This window comes from Triplophysa dalaica, unplaced genomic scaffold, assembly GCF_015846415.1.
Source record: "Triplophysa dalaica isolate WHDGS20190420 unplaced genomic scaffold, ASM1584641v1 Contig8, whole genome shotgun sequence".
NCBI classification, from domain to species: Eukaryota; Metazoa; Chordata; class Actinopteri; order Cypriniformes; family Nemacheilidae; genus Triplophysa; species Triplophysa dalaica.
The window spans coordinates 14,447-27,179 of NW_026622642.1; the positions used below are offsets into that span (position 1 = coordinate 14,447).

General features: G+C 39.0%; 1 long non-coding RNA gene across 6 annotated transcripts; it reads right to left on the minus strand.

Moving 5' to 3' along the window:
- Nucleotides 1-548: 548 nt before the first annotated feature.
- LOC130417023 (uncharacterized) lies at nt 549-6,853 on the minus strand. 6 transcript variants are annotated; one of them, XR_008906103.1, is made up of 9 exons: nt 6,769-6,853; nt 5,080-6,250; nt 4,562-4,669; nt 4,152-4,450; nt 3,818-3,936; nt 3,091-3,284; nt 2,866-3,015; nt 1,808-1,935; nt 549-1,448 (listed from the first exon to the last, which is right to left on the minus strand). It is a non-coding gene; the product is annotated as an uncharacterized LOC130417023 (long non-coding RNA). The 6 variants fall into 6 exon arrangements; XR_008906102.1 differs by having other exon boundaries at nt 4,152-4,236; nt 4,323-4,450; nt 4,562-6,250; XR_008906101.1 differs by having other exon boundaries at nt 4,152-4,187; nt 4,308-4,450; nt 4,562-6,250.
- Between the last annotated feature and the right edge of the window lie 5,880 nt (nt 6,854-12,733).

Consider the following 12,733-nt stretch of genomic DNA (forward strand, 5'->3'; position numbering starts at 1 on the left):
CTATTTATAGACTATTTATATTAAAATTTTAATATTTTTTAAATATAAAATCCTAGGGGTAATTTTTAACCCAATTTGGGTCAACCCAACCCAGCGCTGGGTCAAAAAGGGACGAACCCAGCACTGGGTTATTTAAACCCAGCTGGGTTGGGTTAACTGTTTGACCCAGCATGCTGGGTTATTTTTTGACCCAGAAATTGGGTTAATATTAAACATACTGCTGGGTTAATCTCAACCCAAAATGGGTTAAAAATTACCCCTAGGATTTTATATTTAAAAAATATTAAAATTTTATTATAAATAGTCTATTTGTGAAAGTAAACGTTGTGTTTGTGTGCTGGGGTCTGAGAGAAGCGCATGGCAAATCAAGTGGGGGGAACAAACAATTTAATCTTTTTAATGTGTAGAACAAGAATTGTTCAAAAGGAATGGCCAGGTTTGTTGAGTAAACAAGTAAAACCTCAGTAGTTCATTATGCAAAATAAATATTTTACATATCGAAAGAAATGGTTATAATACATCAACTGTAATGTAAAAGAACATTGACATTAAAACATTCTCAAACTTTATAACTTGTTGAGAACTATGCACATCTACACAATGTCAGCATCAGTTAACATTCAGCAAAAAACAACAATTTTCCTAAGAGAGAAATGGTCACAGTAAAAATGAATCAATTGTAGTGTAAAAACATTGGCATAAAAACATTCTCTATTTTTTTTAACACACCTCTGCACAATGTCAGCATCAGTTAACATTCTGCAAAAATAACAAACCACTAAAGAAATTGTCTCAGTAAAATCAATTTTAGTGTAAAATCATTGGCTTTAAAACATTCTCTTAACTTGTTTTACACTTTATGCACATCAGCATGTCAGAATCAGTAAACATTCATCCAAAGCAACAAACTGCATAAATTCTGTTTTCCTAAGAGAGAAATTGTCACAGAAAAATTCATTGTAAAAACTTTGGCATTAAAACATTCTCAGAACATGTTTAACACTTTATGCACCTCTGCACAATGTCAGAATCAGATAACATTCAGCCAAAATAACAAACTGCATATGTTCAGTTTTTCCTAGAGAAAGGGTCACAGTAAGAACTTCAAGCAAAATAAATTGCACCAGCAAAGTTGTTCTAACTAACAATAACTACTCTTTAGCAGCAGATATAAAAGCACGTAGAATTCTTATTGATGGAGTTTAAACTCCAAGAAGTCCAAAGACCACAGTCTGTAGAAACTGCCAGACGGGGGAGCACTGCTTGGGGTAATTGATATCGAAGACGTAGAAAGCTTTAAAGCAAACATCTACTGCTGCCAGCAATGTTTTTTGCTCAATTGCTTCTCCATTTAGTATAACAAAAGCCTGAAAGCACTCGTTGTCTCCCAGCATGAGAACATCGCTTGTGCCTTTTGACCGCAGGTATTCAGCCATGTTGGTTCCGATCTGAAAATAATAATAATGTAAGAACAGAGCTCAAAACTATTGTACAAACTAGAGTGCATAGTGTGAAAGTTAACCCAATGATCCTAAAGGAATAAAAAAAAAACTTACTGAAATACTTTATGGAAGAACCCCAATATTAGTATTTTCCCATAGTTGATTTGGGCTCAAACAAATTAAAGATTTCTTGCGAAATGTGAAGGCAAAAAATTGTTTAAAGTGATTGATTGCATTTTTTACAAGATTTATACACTTGAAATAATAAAAGCTGTAGCTCACATTAATATGTGATGCTAATAAATATGGAGAGCACAATGTCTTGTGACACCTTGATGTGCTTTTAGCAATGGCTGTTAACTTACCGGTTGTATGTCTATGAAAGCCTTCCTGGTTTCAATATAAGTCGGTCTGAACATTTTCCTTCCAATCTTATAAATTGAGGTTGGAAGGATTATAGGTAGGACAAGTAAGGTGATGTCACTCTGATGGTCTGCAATTAAAATTAAACGAGTTCATGTAACCACTTAAAGTGCTAGCATCCTTAAAATTTGACTCAAAGGGTTACGCTTTTTACAAAGGGTAAAATAAATATTAAAAATTAGTTTGGAATGACATGAGGGAGAGTAAATAATATACTCTGCATCTAGGCAGACTCAAACATAAATGCCATCCATCCATCCATTTTCTACCGCTTATCCGGGGCCGGGTCGCGGGGGCAGCAGTCTAAGCAGGGATGCCCAGACTTCCCTCTCCCTAGACACTTCCTCCAGCTCTTCCGGGGGGACACCGAGGCTTCCCCAGGCCAGCCGGGAGACATAGTCCCTCCAGCGTGTCCTAGGTCTTCCCCGGGGTCTCCTCCCGGTGGGACATGCCCGGAACACCATCCCGGGAAGGCGTCCAGGGGGCATCCGGAAAAGATGCCCGAGCCACCTCAGCTGGCCCCTCTCGATGTGGAGGAGCAGCGGATCTACTCTGAGCTCCTCCCATGTGACCGAGCTTCTCACCTTATCTCTAAGGGATCGCCCAGCCACCCTGCGGAGAAAGCTCATTTCGGCCGCCTGTATCCGGGATCTTGTCCTTTCGGTCATGACCCACAGCTCATGACCATAGGTGAGAGTGGGAACGTAGATTGACCGGTAAATCGAGAGCTTCACCTTGCGGCTCAGCTCCTTCTTCACCACGACAGACCGGTACAGCGAACGCATTACTGCAGAAGCTGCACCGATCCGTCTGTCAATCTCCCGTTCCATCCTACCCTCACTCGTGAACAAGACCCCCAGATACTTGAACTCCTCCACTTGAGGCAGGAACTCTCCACCTACCTGAAGTGAGCAAGCCACCCTTTTCCGACTGAGATATACATAAATGCTTCATGACAAACTTATCAGTTAGATGAACTAACCCCTTTAATCTTAATTACCTGCTGACATAGTTTCTAAATTGGAAAGTAAATGAACAGGCTGCTTTTCTCGGGTGGCGAACTGTCGGATCTTATCCTTGAAGACAGGCACCCAGTTCTCGTGAGTTTTGAAGCAGAGTCAGGATTAAGAATTGAAAAGTCCTTGGATATCTACAGTACAAGAAAAAAACAGAACGTTATTGTGTATAACTATCAAACTTACATTTTTTTCAAATTTAAACTCACCATGTCCGGAGTGTCGAGGAGACGTGGATACTCTTTAACTATTTCCATGACTGCTTTGGTTCCATTATCTCAAATCCATTTTGCCCGATGGATGGCTGTCTCTTTCATGTATTGTTCAACCTAACTTGGTGGCCAGATATTATTTTTAAGCCACTCAGTCATTTGAACGGCTCGTTCCATGTCCACAGTTGATTCTGAGCAAAAATGTAAACACAAAGAAATAAATGAGAAAATATTAACCTGTAGATAAAGGTGGGCGGAATGACCAAAAATCTATTTCACGGAATGAATACTGGGTTTCTGCAGGTTTCACAAAGTCAAATTAAATTAAATTTTTTAGACCATTATGAATAAAACTTAAGACCTGCATCACAACATAAAAAACCTCACACCCAACATTCACAGATCAATTCCTTTCTGGCATATGAAGCCAGAAGCTTTAAAACATTTTGTTTTTCAATGAGCATTAGAGGTAGGTTTACATGGCTGTAGGAAAATTAAGACCTGATTAAAATTATTTAAGACCTAGAACACAATATGTCAGTGAATTTAAGACCTTTTTAAAGCCTAAAAATTTGGTTTTGGAATGTAAGACTTTTTAGGACCCTGCAGTAGTTTTTAGGAAACCCTGGAGTAGTTTTATATCATAATAACGATATATTCAAAAATAATTCCAGTATATCGTCCAGCCCTACAAGATGCCAAATTATAATTGCAAAAACCCTACCCGGCAAAGTTAAGTTATTGGCTTCGTCAGTGTTGTTTGATATACTCTGATTTGGTAAGGCGCTCCTCCAAGAGGCCTTTGGCAGGTCTGTGATTTCGACCTGGACTGAACCATGCTTCCTTGTGTTTTAAAAAGAAAAACAGGATTAGAAAATATGCTATTATGAATGGCATCAACACCCATAATATCTACATTTTTAGCTGTGTCAACCAATTTGTAAACTACACAATTATTCAATTTAATTATAAGTTGGATTCATAAATTGATTTGTTTCTGTAAACAGCTTAATGTAACATTTTCCACTTAGAAGCCACGTTCATCACACTCTACTCACATAGCCTTTATTCTGGCAGTCCTTAAGGCCTTGAAACTGTTCAACAACAGATGAAGCCAAGATGACTTTTGTACCGGCATATGGACTAAAGGCAACAAAAGTAATGCACTTTTTTTGATTAAAAATGCACATTGAACATTTTTCTTAAGCACTTACTTTTCTCCAAAGCACCTCCTCAGATGTGACACCAATATCCGAACCATGGCTCGTCTCTCATGAATTGACATGCAGTGCTTTTCTTCTATACCATTAATAATAGGTTTTCCATCAGGTGTTGCCAGAAGAATTTCTCTTACGTTCTACAAAACATAACACCTGTTAAGAGCTGAAACATAATCCTCCCACTTTAAATAGGTTCTTGAATGTTGGTCTAGTAAAACAAACTAATGCCACAGAAAAAGTAAACCTACAAATGAAGTTATTTCCTCCAGAGATATATTTGGTTCATGACCATGCTGCTCTGCACTTGTTTTTTCAGATACTGCTCTGCTTACTGTGCCAGCATCTGGGATTGATTCCTATAAAATAAATTGTGGTATGTAGATGATGTCCAAGGTTGAATTATAAATTCTGATTGATACATACAGTACAATAGAAGGGCAATTTACCTGTATTAATTCTAACAGTATGCATCATATTTTATTTAAGTGTTACTGAACAAAAGTAAACTTAATTTTCAATTTCAGCAAGTTTTGACTATCATATTATAGTGAAATTTACTGTACCTGGATTTTGATGTCACTAAATCGTGAACATCTCTATGTTTTGTGATGTGCCCATGATGACTGATATAATTATTACCCGAATATTGTTAATAGTCAAGAGGTAGTATTGGGTAGTAGGTGTAGACAAGCTTACCCTTTGTTTTAGTTTGATTAAATCTGACATTAAAACCAAAAAATAAAAATGACTTTAAACTAATACTCACTTCCACAGCTTTGGCTGATGATAAGCCATTTTAGCTTAAAAAGGAAAATACTGAAATGTTAAAACTATTATTGCATAGGATGCTCTTTACAACTAGAGTGAGTAGTGTGTAAAACATATGCTCTTCAAGATATACTACTTAAATAAAACAATGTATCATCAGCCTTTATGGTTGCCTCTGAAATAGCCTGTTTCTCAGAGAAACGTAATTATTACGGTCATTCTCTTTAAAGGACGTCACAACATGGAGAGGGTGGTGATCATCAAGTGACTGGATGTCCACCAAGTCAAGTGCAGAAGAAGGAGACACCGTGAAAGCAAAAAAATGTCTGTCAAATCCTACTGTCTCCCATTGTTTCACAATAAATTTGATTTTGGTGTCAATGAGCACAATGTTTTGAATGGTTCCGAACAGGGGCTCACTATCACCAGAGTGAGACACAAAAAGTGTCATTCCTGACCTGTAGGTAGTTCCCTTAAATTTAATCCAAGCAGGCAAGACATCTGAGAACAATGGAGCTCCATCAAACCCACATTTTACTTTTTCAAAATTCTCTAATAATGCCAGGAGCGTGGTGTATCCTGGACCAACTTCCAAGTCATGTGAGAACATCTGGTCAGACAACATGATGTAGCACATCATCATTTGGTGTCGGTAAGCCTGCGTTTTACAAATATTGCGAAAATTGCACGTGATATGGCATACTCTCTTAAAAAAGCCATATTTGGCCTCCAAACTTGACCAAGGGTCCGAGTTTTCTGATAGCCCCAGGATAATGAAGCATAAAGTGGTGTTTTGGCTTCAGATGCCTTTCTGGATAAAGCTCCAAAAATAGTCTGTTGTGTTCCTCAATCAGATGTTGTAAAAATATAACTGCCTCTTCATTCAAAGCTGGAGAAAAAATCATCTCCATACAGCCAAGCAAGGAAAGCGGTATTTCCCAGTGCTTGTGACCTTCTGGAATCAAATCACCAATCATAAGAGGTAGTAGTCTCAGAAGCCACCATGTCTGTGTAACCGGCTGGTACTTGTTGCTTATTACTACTCTGCGTTGTGTAACAGAATACGAAAAGAAACAACTGGAACTGTTGCTGATGGAGATTTTATTATGAGGCCTGGATGGATTAAAGAGAGTACAGTATGAATAGATGTTACGTCTGTAACTTTTCACCTCTCCTCAGCATGCTCAAAGCGATCTCAGTACACATCACAAGGATAAATCAAAACAAATGCCAAAAACACATTACAAAGCGCGTAAAGCGCAAAATGAATTGTTTCAAACACTTATCTAAACATGCAATATAATCTCCTGCAGCTAGTTTTAAATCAATCACGAAAGTTTAACAATCGACACAAAATGGATGTAATAAGAAACAAAACAGATTTAATCATACCTGGATGGATTAAAGAGAGTACAGTATGAATAGATGTTACGTCTGTAACTTTTCACCTAAACAGATTAAGAGCAGTTATTTTATCTGTTAGTCACAACATTCTGTTGACGCACACACACATACTCAAACCGCTGTACTCGGTAATAAAACCATTAATACAATCCATCCATTCACAAAACACTTTCTAATACATCCATAACACTGTGAACAACAATATTACTGCATGCCGTTGCCTTAATCAAACTTTTATAAACTTTTACAGACATGTGCTGAGAAAGCACCGCTAATTGCTTACCTCTCCTCAGCATGCTCAAAGCGATCTGAGGACGCAGCGTGAGTTTACCCGAAATGACGTCATCACGCAAGGCAGATATAAAACCCTTTCCCAAAACAACAAAAACAAAATACAAAACTAAATTACAATGCTTTTTTGTGGACAAATTATTACAAAGTAAAAGAGTAAAAATTGAAAAGAAGGATTGTTAGTGAAATACATTAATATTAGTATATACAAGGATATACTCATTAACATCCGTCACATCTCGGCTGCAGTCTGTCTGATGGCCCCATCAGGATTTTTAAGATCTTGAGGCTTTATGGCAGATGGCTTGTTGTGACTATCAGAGAAGCCACAGTCAAAGATTGTCAGTCTATTATTGATTTGATCAAGGGTTCAGAGTTTTTGTTCAATCAAAGAATTGAAAATAAGCTTCATTTCATAACCTCCAACACCTTCTAAAATGTCATGCATAACATCTGGAGTCACGTTGTCAGTTACATGGTAGCACTGAAGTTTATTTAGTGCACACTCTCGTAAAATACCACTTTCAGTTGGGTTATTCTGAAGTAGATCAGAGTTATAGTTCACCTTGTTGCGCAAAACTGACAGATCTTCAACTGTCTGTTCTCTTAAGATCTCTTTTTGCTCTCGACACCATCGCCAAACTGTTTTTCCTGAGAAGCTTTCAGTGTAACCTAGGATGCCATTAAGACCCAGGTTATCAGAATCAGAAAGCGCTTTATTGCCAAGTATGTTTGCACATACAAGGAATTTGTTTTGGTGACAGGAGCATCCAGTACACAGAATAAGCAACAACACAGAGACCATCAAACAATACAAAAAACAGTTACACAGATGATTTAAATAAGGGCCTATGTGTATAAAAATTAAGAAATACAATACAGTAAACATAAGAGTAAAGCTATAGAGAGTAAAGTTATGTGTGTATGTAAATATGTACAAGTAAAAAATAGAATAGACTATTTCAGTAAAAGGTATGCGTTATATACAGCAAGATGAAATATAATTTACAGAAAAAGTTGTATAAAAATAGATCGTGTATTATCTGAAGGATATTGAAGATTGCACTTTGTTATTATTGCACAGAGTTAATTGCACATAAGAAGTTTGCACGCAAGAAAAAAATTAAAAAATAAATTAACTGTTCAAGAGGTAGATGGCCTGAGGGAAGAAGCTTTTTTTGTGTCTGGTTGTTTTGGTGCTCAGTGCTCTGTAGCGCCGACCAGACGGCAGCATTGTGAAGAGATGATGGCCTGGATGTGAGAGGTCCAGGGTGATTTTCTGAGCCCTTTTCCTCACTCTGGATGTATACAGTTCTTGGAGGGTGGGCAGGGGAGCACCAATGATCTTCTCAGCAGTCCGAACCGTCCTCTGTAGTCTTCTGAGGTCTGACTTTGTGGCTGAGCCAAACCAGACGGTGATGGATGTGCAGAGAACAGACTCTATGACCGCTGAGTAAAACTGTTTTAATAGAGTTTGCTGTAGGTTGAACTTCTTCAGCTGATGTAAGAAGTACAACCTCTGCTGGGCTTTTTTAGCAATAGAGCCAATGTGATTGCCCCACTTCAGGTCCTGAGAGATGATGGTGCCCAGGAACCTGAATGACTCCACTGCTGCCACAGTACTGTTCATGATGGTGAGAGGAGGGAGTGCAGGGGGGTTTCTCCTGAAATGTTTTAAGCGTGTTCAGCTCCAAGTTGTTATGACTGCACCATTGCAGTCACACCGTTGGTATGATTGTTATCACCACCAACCTGTGCAACACCTGCTTGACAATGCCCTTGAAATATTTGGTTTCAACCTCAATTCCTTCCAATTCCATGTCCTTATTCTCACACAACTTGATCCAAGACGGCATTTATTCCAAAGGTTTTACATCATCTTGTACACTGCTAATAAGAAATGTCAGTTTAGTCTGGAAAGGTACTCAGATGGCAAGCATTTCAGAAGTAAATAAATGAAACCCAGCTTGTGCACTGAGGTTTTTGAACCTAGTGGGTTGTCCATCCCATAATCATCACTGTAAAGTACAAGTGGAATAGATAGATCTTTGGAAAAAGGGGCAGTTGCTTTAAAGATTGTGCCATCTTTAAAATCTTCAAGGCCAGATCTTTTTTTATTTCGCCATTCAATTGTTTTCTCCATTGTTCCTGGACATTCTAAAACTTGTTTTAGCATAGGCTTTAAAGGAACACGATAGAATGTGTCTCGGACTGCCACTTGTCTTACAGTCCCTGTCAATACATCTCTTTGTTGTGTGTACGAAAAAGCCAGGGAAAGGTACTTCTTCTGGCTTCACAAAGCATCCAGATTGAGTAAAATACTGCATTTGCTTGTATTCTGACTCAAAGCCCTGAAATGGATGAGCAGCAGATGCAAAATGTTCTAAAAGCTTCTGCCCATTAGGACTCTCGACGTGTCCTGTCTCTTTTAAAAAAGACACCGTTTGTCTCTGTAGGGATCCAACAATATCACTGATAAGGCCAAATGTCTGCTCAACTACATAATTAACGGCACTCAATGTCTGTGAGGAATTTGACATCATCAACAATGTCATCACATTCCTCAAAAATGTTATCACAATCCTCATCACAATGTTCAACAGCATCAACAACTGTATCTGATGAACTGTCCCTGGGCTCAACTGAAGGGGTTTCCACCACTTCTTCTGTAAATTCTTTTAAATGGACCAGTAGGTGTCTTCTTAATTATCTAATAATACTAAATGAGCGATGACATCCAACTTGAGCACACTGAAAGAACCTTGATGTAGAAAATACATGATGTACAATTCTTAAGTGTGCAAAAAAAGCTCTGATATTAGGCCCTAAAGACCTTTTGCACTTAAAGCAAAAAAAGGTGACATCCAGTACATGTAATATTCTGATGTTGAAACTGTAAAATTGGGAATTATATTTAGCTCTACTAAATCTCTCTCTCTCTCTCTCTCTCTCTCTCTCTCTCTCTCTCTCTCTCTCTCTATATATATATATATATATATATATACACATACACATACACAAACACCTAAGTTTTTTTCATATAGGTGCCTTCCTTCTGCAATTAAAAGAACTTGGCAGCAGCTGAAAATTAAATATAAAAACATAATTCAGTCAGGTGAGTTTAAAGAAATAAAATGCTCTTACTAGTAGGATGCCTGACTGGGAGATGTTTGATATATTACTTAAACAAGCCTTAAAAGTTATGAGGAGAACCGAGCGCTATGGCTATAGAAGACAGAAAACATGCCATGCTTGCACCTGCTACCCCAAGAAAATCATGGCAGATTTTTCTAAATACTATCTGTAAAACAGCTATGCACTGGATTTGATAGTCCTTGAAACCACAACCAATGAAATTAATCAACAGTTGCAATGGCCTACCAGAGAAAATCCTCTCTGCATATCTTAATTAGAGTAATGACATTAATTTGACTATTTCATGTCTACTCAGCCAAAAGAAAGAGGGCAGAGGCACGTAAAATGGGAGGAAGACCTGCACCACCACCTCTGACGGATGCAGAGGAGATGGCCTTGAGCCTCAACACTGGGCGACACTGTTACTCCCCAGGATACAAGTGCTTATATAATATGTAAGAGGCCTGACTATCTTGGTTTGTACAGGCTCTTATAGTTACATTTATTTCACTTTGGCCCTTTTTCTTTGTCTCAGCAGATTCTGATGGTGAGGTTGGCCTTGTGGAACCTCTTGTCACAACAGAACCCCAGGCAGTTGTAAGTGGCCTAACCAATGCAGAAAAATTTAAGGGCATTCTTAAAAAGTGAATTCTACACAAAATTCACATCTTCACAGGATGAAGAAACTTTGTCTGCTGGCACAGAGAGGCCTACAGAGGTAATGTTCATATGATGTATCTCCAAATCACACACTCTGTAGTAGACCTCTAGAGTGCTAGTTGGTATATGTGCACGAACTGACATGCTTCTCATTTTTTGAACAGAGCATGGCAGAACAGGAGGAGGGTCCAACAAATTCTTACTCACAAATTAACGTTCAGTAATGTTCAGTAAATGTCATTGTTTGAATCTGCAGAATTTTTGAGAACTTCAACATCTAACCTCAGTCTTGTGTTTTTCAGTTGCCAGTTAAGGAGCTATATAAACTCAATCTCATAAAACAATTACAAAAGACTGATAAAGAACTTGTGTACTTGGATTCTAAAAACAGATTTGGAAATTGAGCTGCTTCAACACAAACTAGAGGTGCCAAAGACATTACAGCATATGAGGTCTCTGACCACCCTTCTATCCTGGAAATCCCCAGGGTGTATGACGTCTGCTTCAGGATCTTGAATTTGTAGGGCAGGGTGTTGCTCCCCTCTAACGTGATTTCAACAGGCCTATGGTCATCTCCACCCGGGCTCGTGTCCTGTTGTGTGCCATATTGAAGTGCTGCTGGGGGCCTGGCTCAGGTTCTGGGTAAGGGGTTATGAGTGTAGGTTGGCATGGTTAACCCCTATCACCCAGCACCACTATTTCCACAAACAGAGATGACCATGTGGTCAGTGCATACATTTACTTACCTTGGCCCATTCTGTTGCTCAGAGATGACTTACGATATATCCGTGAATCATGAACAGAGCCTGGCCACTTAGCCTCCACATTTGTAATTATGTGTGCAGCATCACATATGATCTTTACAGTGACAAAAAAAGACATTAGTGTTACTGTACTTGGACACAGTCTTTGAAATTAGGAAACATTAGGCCATGTCAGTGTACCTGCACATTAATGCTGTGGATGGACTTCCGATTGACATAATCTGCCTAATTTTGTGAAGGAGCGATGATGGGTGTATGGGTGCCATCTATGCACCCAATCACATTGGGAAATCCTAAAGGGGATTTTAATTATTAGCTTACCTCCACAGGTGGCAGCAAGACGTTATTAGCAGCACAACATTTATTTGATCAGCCTAATTTAGAAAGATGTAGACCATTCACCTGCAATCATGTGAAACTCCTCTTTGATGGCTCTCACAGGTTTGTGGCCAGGAAACTTAACAAAAATGTGCAAAAAGTGCTTGAGAGCGAGGCACACTTTTCTTACCGCTCTGCATACAGCTGCCTTGCTAACATGTTCTGCATCCCCGGTGTTATAAAGAAAGCTACCATTAGCAAAGAAACGTAAGGCCATACAAAAAATCTGCTCAGATGTAAGAGCACGGCCATGACGAGTGAGGTTTGTGATGTAGGATGAAGCAGAGTGTGTATGTATGTTATGGACTGTAAAGAAAATCGGTATCGCTCAAATAAAAATCCTCCAGATATGATAAAACATCCAAACGGGGCCTCACAATTCTCTCCCGACATAAATCTAACTCTGCGAATTAATGCAGCTTCCTCATCTACGGGTTCCTGAATAAACGGACATGCCATTTTAAAGTCTGTGTAACTAAATTGAGCGCGATTAGGAACACGAATGAACAAACAAATGGCGTATACAATTTCAACACCGCTCGCGCTTCGAAAAGGGGGCAGAGATTGTAACAACCCCTGGGTTTGTGGAATAAAACCTGCTCCCGACCAGGTTAGGTTCACGGAGTAGGTTACTCTGGTTACTCACTCGGAGTATAAGATACCTAGATTTCTGAAATGGGCTTGACTTACCCCGCGGTCGCGGGTTTGACATACCACACGTTCTGAAACCAAAAACCCTGAGTTTTCGTTTTCTTGGGTAAAAGTACCCTGAGTTTGCACTTACCCTGCTTTCTGAAACGGGCCCCTGCTGTCTGTGTCGCTCTCGCTGTATGATGATGTCATACGCTGATCAATCTGAGCCAAAAACTGCTAAATTTTCTTCCAATTTGACAGTGTGTAGCCGCTGCACTGTATTACAATGTCTAATGAACCTGCTGCTGAAGTGTATGAAGCTGGTGTGCGTGGCTTTATTCACTGCTCCCGTCTCCTCCAGCACAGACAACAACACAGCAGACTTGT